This window comes from Phoenix dactylifera, unplaced genomic scaffold, assembly GCF_009389715.1.
Source record: "Phoenix dactylifera cultivar Barhee BC4 unplaced genomic scaffold, palm_55x_up_171113_PBpolish2nd_filt_p 000348F, whole genome shotgun sequence".
In the NCBI taxonomy this organism is placed as follows: Eukaryota; Viridiplantae; Streptophyta; class Magnoliopsida; order Arecales; family Arecaceae; genus Phoenix; species Phoenix dactylifera.
In genome coordinates, this window is record NW_024067806.1 from 382,157 (window position 1) to 389,316 (window position 7,160).

The window sequence follows — 7,160 nt, forward strand, 5'->3', positions numbered from 1 at the left end:
TATTTTTCATGAGTTCATATAGGATTTTCTTCAAAAATAGATTTAATAGAAACCTTATAATATGACAAGCTGTGATGATAGCATTAATCAACTGCTATCACAAGGCATTGTCCTTACACAACAAAGGTTCTATTTTTATATTTTTATAACCTCTATATGCAATAGTGTTCTTAGTGCAAAAATAATTGTATTCAATATTAACAAATTAGTTTTCAAGACTGTGCCATGATACTTTCACAGTTTGCAAACCTTTTCATTTGAAACCTTTTGTAAGTTTGTGTTAATGCAGAAACATTTCAATTTAAGTGCCAAGAACAAAACCAATGTTAGCTTTGAGAAATTATCCACAATTACAAAATCAGAAAGCTTATCTCCTAGGTTCACAATCCTAGAGATCCAAATAAGTTCTTATGGAGAATTTTCAAAGGCTAAAAGGTGAAAACAATATTTTCAGATTTAGAAAATGATTCTAGTTATTTTTCTAGATTTGAGCATACATAGGCAAACTTTGACCTTGCCAAAAATTAGTCTAAGTGAACCAATGACAAGGTTCTTTTTGAGATGAAGTCCATACTATGTATGAGTTTGATTTTTATAATTGGCCAAAAACTAGGACTCTTTAATCTTGGTTAATTCTTAATGCCATATATTTTAAAAGATATACCAAGTAGACATTCCTTATGTTTAAAGATAAATATGAGACGATAATGCCATGGATTAAAAAACTCTGCAAATCAAGCATATAGAGAATTCATAATTTAAGAGTTATTCTTAATCAAATTGGATTTAATCATTTAGCAACTTATCCACAGTAAGTAAGCATACTATAAATGAAGTGATTTGATTTTATTTTTAAAATATTACCTATATCACAAAATTGATTAATACTTGTAATTTATATTTTTAATTAGATACTAAGGCAAAGAGAATGATGAGATGCAAGGATACTAATTTCATTATTCTTTTCATTTTATTATTTTTCTTAAGTATATTTTTAAGTTTCATTCTTTAATATATTCTAGAGCACCCAATGTTTAAATTAACATCCTTTTGTTGGAGCCTTGAGTGCTAAACACACCTGCAGAAATTATCAGATTTTCAACTTAGGAACCCAAGCTCTTTTGGGGTCCTTGTAGGTTAGCTATTATTGTTCCTTTTGGAACCCATATTTTTTTAATAGCTATTTTGTTCATAGGCTTGCAGATTTTAGGATTACAAGGAGTGTATTTCTGCATCCTCTTGTTAAATTTAACAAACATAGATTTAACATGAGTAGTAGATAAACTTACAACTTTTCTGTTTTTGCCTATTAAGTTTATCAGATAAATTAGAATCTATTTTAGGATAGATAGTGGAGGATTTAACACATATGTCATTAAGGGATTTTTGTGTGTACCAAGATTGATATCCTAATCCAGCCTTTTCAAATTCAGCTCTTTGATTATTTATCATTAAGTTCAGCTTTTCAGAGCTGATAGTAAATTTTTCAACTATAGGCTTAAATTTGTTAACTTCTTTAGTTAACCTTTCATTGTCTTCTGAAAGCAATTTATTATTTTCTGAATTATATCATAGCTTTCAGTAAGAGATAGATTTTTCTGATTTAGCTTTTTATTCTTTAAACTAAGCTTCTTATATTCTAAGTATAGATCAGAAAAAGCATCATGAAGTTCATCAAATATAAAATCAGATTGAGCTTCAGTATGTACTTGATTTTTGAATGAGAAATCACTTTATATTCGAGTACATACCTCATCTTCATGTGCCACAAAGCATAGATTTTCAATTTCAATTTGCTGCTCTTCTTCTTCAGAGCTAGTTTTAAATTCACTAGAAATATTAGTGCATTCATATTTAACTTCAAGCAAACTCCATATTTTCTTAGCAGTTGTGCAAAAAGATATGTTATTAAGTTCACTATCATCTAATGCACAATATAGAATATTCATGGCTTTTGCATTTTGCTGAGTCATTTTCTTATCATGATTAGTATTTGTGTGTAGCCATTGACTATGATACTCCATAAATCGTAGTCATGTGCTTGAATGAAAATGCGCATGCGTACTTTTCAATATGTGTAGTTTATACCATTAAATAGTGGAGGTCTATCAATTAATGTCTCTCTCCTAAAAATATCTATTTGAGTTGTCATGATCTTTAGCTCTTTGACGGTTAGGTCAAAGTCACAAGGCAAGAAATTATAGAGCACCTGCTCTGATACCACTTGTTGCCCAAGGTGATAACCCAAGAGGGGGGGTGAATTGGATTTTTCTAAATTTTTGATGCTTTAAAAGTTTTCTTGTTAAGAGCTGTGGAAGCTTTCTTAAGTTACTTGTGTGAACTTATCCTAGAGCAAGAATCAAATATAAAGCAAGAATAAATACAAGAACAAGCACAACACAAATAAGAAAATATATAGTGGTTCGATGCACTCCAAGCACCTACGTCCACTTCCCAAGCCTCTCCTTGGGAATTCACTATAATCCCTCGGATTACAGTTGGATTGTTTTCCGGGCTCACAATCCAAAAACCTTTGCACTCTGGTTTTCTGGGATCACTAAAAACCTATGTTGGTTTTACGGGCTCACCAACGAACCTTCACAATTAGTTTTACGGGTTCACTAACAACTTATGTTGGTTTTTACGGGCTTACCAACAACCTATGTTGGTTTTACGGGCTTACCAACAACCTACAATGTTGGTTTTACGGGCTTACCAACAAACCTTACAACAAGAATAATAAGTAAAAAATGAAAACTCCTAAAAGAGCAAATAAGGCAATTATAAACTACAAAGAAGAGTTTAGAGAATGTTTATCACTTTGAAGGAGCTATTCTCTTCTTTGTCAAGCTTGCTTCACTTCACAAGGGTTGGCGGAGCTATTGATGACTCTTTGAAACTGCTCAACCACTTTTTTTTGGCTCTTAAGATGAAGCAATTGAATGAGGCTTGCTTTTCTAGAGTTTTCTCTTGAGTGTGCTTCTTTATTTCCAAATGCTTGCTTCCTCTGATGAATACTCCCTCTTAAATACTTCTCCAACCTCCAAATAGTCCTTCCTGACCGTTGGATTGAAGAAACTAGCCGTTTATAGCCGTTGGAAGTCCAAAAAGCACTTCTGCACAACTAGCCGTTATGTTTCTGCCCATGCTTGGGTCGATCCAAACTTTCCTGGGGTCGACTCAAACTACTGTTAATCAGACTTGGGGTCGACTCAACTTTCACTAGGGTCGACTCATGCAACATTGGGGTCGACCCTCTTAGGAAACACAGAACCTTATATTTCACCCGTTTTTCACTTGGGTCGACTCAACTCTTTTTGGGTCGACTCAAGGTTGGGTCGACTCAAGGTGGGGTCGACTCAAGTTCCATTGAGGTTGACCCTCTCAGGGATTCCAGAGATTTATTTTCTTGAGGCTTGAAGATGGGGACGACTCAACTTTTACTTGGGTCGACCCAAGTACTGTTCACCCGTGCCATTTTTGCAGAAGTGTGCCCAATGGTTCCATGATGTGCCGGGGTCGACTCCACCAATCTTGGGGTCGACTCTAATCTTAGGGTTAGACTTGCACATAAGATCAATAAAACATATTCCAAGTAAATTACGATGCATGGTACAATAGAGTTTCATACCTTTAACAGTGGAAATTACCAAATTGCCCTTTTAGGTATTTTTAACGTGAAACTTTGCCAAAATGGATTCTTGAGCTTTCTACCATTCTCTATTATAAATTTTATCTCGTTATCAATTCTTGAGAGTGGTTTTGACCATATATTCTTAATGTATCGTGAATGTATCAAGGGTGTGTCATTTATCAATGATGTATCGAATATGTCTTCCTTACTCACTTATGTACTGGATTAATTGAGTTAATAGCATTAGCACTTCCATATGGCCTCAATGGATTTGTAAGCATCAAAATAACACTAGGATCCTCATCTTTTCATGTTGTTCCACCAGTACAATTTCTTTAAATCTCTATACATCCAAATTGATGAGCTTCTTTAAGAATTTTCTGCTTAATTTCCAAATCCATAGGTACACCAAATTTTATTTCGATACCTCAAAGATCCATCCTCATGTATCCCAAATTCAGATATATCCATAGAATCAACAACATTCTTATCTACTAGAAAACTAACTCAAATCTTCCAATAATTCTACTTATCAATACAATTTCATCATTAGATCTTATCATAAGAATAATGTCCAATACCTTCAGACTTGGTTCCTTTTGTAGATGATGTAAATCAAACTTTCCTCTTATAAACAGAAATCAACATCTTAATTCAGAATAGTAATATCAAGTTTCTTTGTCAACATATCAACTGCTCTTGATTAATCGATCTATCACAAGATTAGATCATAAACAACTCTTGTTGCTGGTGGTCCAAACCGTGAACGATTGGCACTGCGGTGTGAACGGGGTTCCGTCTGAGTTGTCTTGGTTGGTGTTGGCTGCGCTCCACCTTCCGCCAAGAAACCTGCAAACAAGCCTTGCACCACCACCAGGGTGGTGATGGCCCTCCGACGGTCAAGTCAGAGGAGATTGGAGGAGGAGGAGAGGTGATAATCGCAAGTAAGAGAGTGCTCTGGGAGATATTGCTCACCTCCCCCCTTTCTCCCCCCAGCCGCATATATACCTGGCTGGGGGGTCTCTCAGGGGGGTTCGTTATCGTGGGGCACGATGGTGTGGCCACTGACATGGCCGTTACAGGGCGTCGTGGAGCAGCACCGGGTACGGCCACGTCAGGGCATAGTGGGGCTCCGCTTTGTACGACTGATGCAGGAGATCGTGGAGCAGCATCAGATACAGCCGTTGCAGGGAGTAGTGGAGCAGGAGGCCGCGGCGTGCCTCTGGGGAATAGCCTGTCGTTATCAAGAGATCTCCGACTCGGGGTCGGATTGCTGGATCAAAGGGCAGCCGACTCGGGGTCGGGCTGCGGAGCCGAGGATATCCGACTCGGGGTCGGATTGCTGGATCAAAGGGCAGCCGACTCGGGGTCGGGCTGCGGAGCCGAGGATATCCGACTCGGGGTCGGATTGCTGGATCAAAGGGCAGCCGACTCGGGGTCGGGCTGCGGAGCCGAGGATATCCGACTCGGGGTCGGATTGCTGGATCAAAGGGCAGCCGTAGTCTTCCTGGGCGCGCGTGCCGGTCACGTGGGGCATGGCGGCTTATTTCCCCCGTAACAACTCTAATCCATCCTTAGTAGAATATTTATCAAGATCGATAAATAACCTTAATCTCTTTCAATCAAATAGAGGGTTGATATTAATTGAAGAAGTACAAGCTTCACAAGCTTCGTCGTCTAACTTGCCTCGAGTACATCCATCTAGACTGATACTCGAGTCAATTGATACGTTCAAAACCACCATATAGGCTAGTTACTATAATTCAAAATCAATTGAATCCTAATTCTCTCGTCAACTCAACTAGACAATTCCAAGTCAAACTCTTACAAGTAAAAATAACCAGGAAAAATTTTCTCACTGCTCTACCAAGTTAGAAGACCTTAAATCAATAGATATAAGTAAAATTGACTTGGCCATCTCTTCTAGAGTTTTCTTCATTGAGATCTATGGCATTTATCAAAAATCTTCTATGATAATCATGCAAACCTCAAAAATTTATTTTTTTTCCACAAAACTAGGTTTCATCAGCAACCTCAACAACATTGGCAAAAGATCTCTAAGTCAATCTATAACTCAAACATTCAATCAACATGGTTGGGGCCCAACTTTGAATTGAAGTTTATTACACACCACATAGTCTCCGATAGACATAAATAAGATCTTTTATTTGGATCCAAAGATAGTGATAAAAATTATTAATGATTCCACCAACATGAATATTTTCTGATCTCAAATTAAAATCAATGCTTCAATAAGAAAATAATCTTTTATAGTATAACGTATTTTTCTTCTACATGCTAGTTCATTCCTAATCCACATACAAAATCAAACCTCAAAGAATATTCCAGTTAAGAGCTACAAAAATCTTTCATAGCCCAAATCTTAAACAACTTTGTACAAATGGATCTTACTTTGCCTTAAAAAATTATCTTCAAAATTAAGTAATATCACAGTACACCTTCATATCAATTTTTGAGTTTCCAAGTTCACTTAAATAATAAATAATCATAATGCATGATAATATTCTATGGCCAATCCTCTTGCACTTAATTTAGATCCAAATCTAACTAATCAAAACTTGATTCATAGATTGCCCAACCTTCCATCGTGTATCAAACCTCATAAATAAATTTTATCATAACTCTCTAGTAACATTTTCATACATAATCACAAGGTCTAATAGAAAATCTTTAAAGTAGCTTATAATGCAATCGACATAGATGTACGTTCCAATATCCCTCGTGTCTACCCACCTACACTCATTCTATGTCAAATTTTCATGTCTTAGATTTTATCTACTTATGCTCTGATACTACTTAAGTTGACACGCCCCCGACCTGAAATCGTGAGCTGGGGGTCGCGCCAACTGCCGCACACCCATAGAAAACTCTCTCTATGAGCATGCAAGGCATTATAACCAAACATCTTAATTTTATAAATCTAAAATAGTTCAATTAAATAAATGCAATCTTATTTCATTGACTAACTCGAGTCATAAAGTCTCACAATTCTAAATACGCAGCGGAACAATAACTTAGCAACATGCAAACTTAGTGTTGCCTAGTAGACAACCCAAGAGGAGGGGTGAATTGGGTACTAAATAAAACTTAGATTTTTTTAGATAATCTAATGTGGATTATGAAAGCTTTCTTGATTTTAATCTAAAAATATTAATCAAACTATAAAGAAAGCAATAAAGAAGAGATGCTCAAAGAACCACAACACAAACACACGGAATTTTATAGTGGTTCGGAGCCAACCCTGCTCTTACGTCCACTCTCCAAGCCTTACTTGGAAGTTCACTATAATTCCTCGGATTACATCTGGTTGTTTTACAAGCTCACAACCAAACTTGTTATTTTCACGAGATCACAACGAACTCGGTCGGTTTTCACAAGCTCACCGACTGGAACCAATCTGATTGTTTTCACGGGCTCACAATCAAACCTAGTTGGTTTTTTTCGGCTCACCAACCACAACCTATCGGATTGTTTTTCCGGGCTCACAATCTAACCCAGTTGGTTT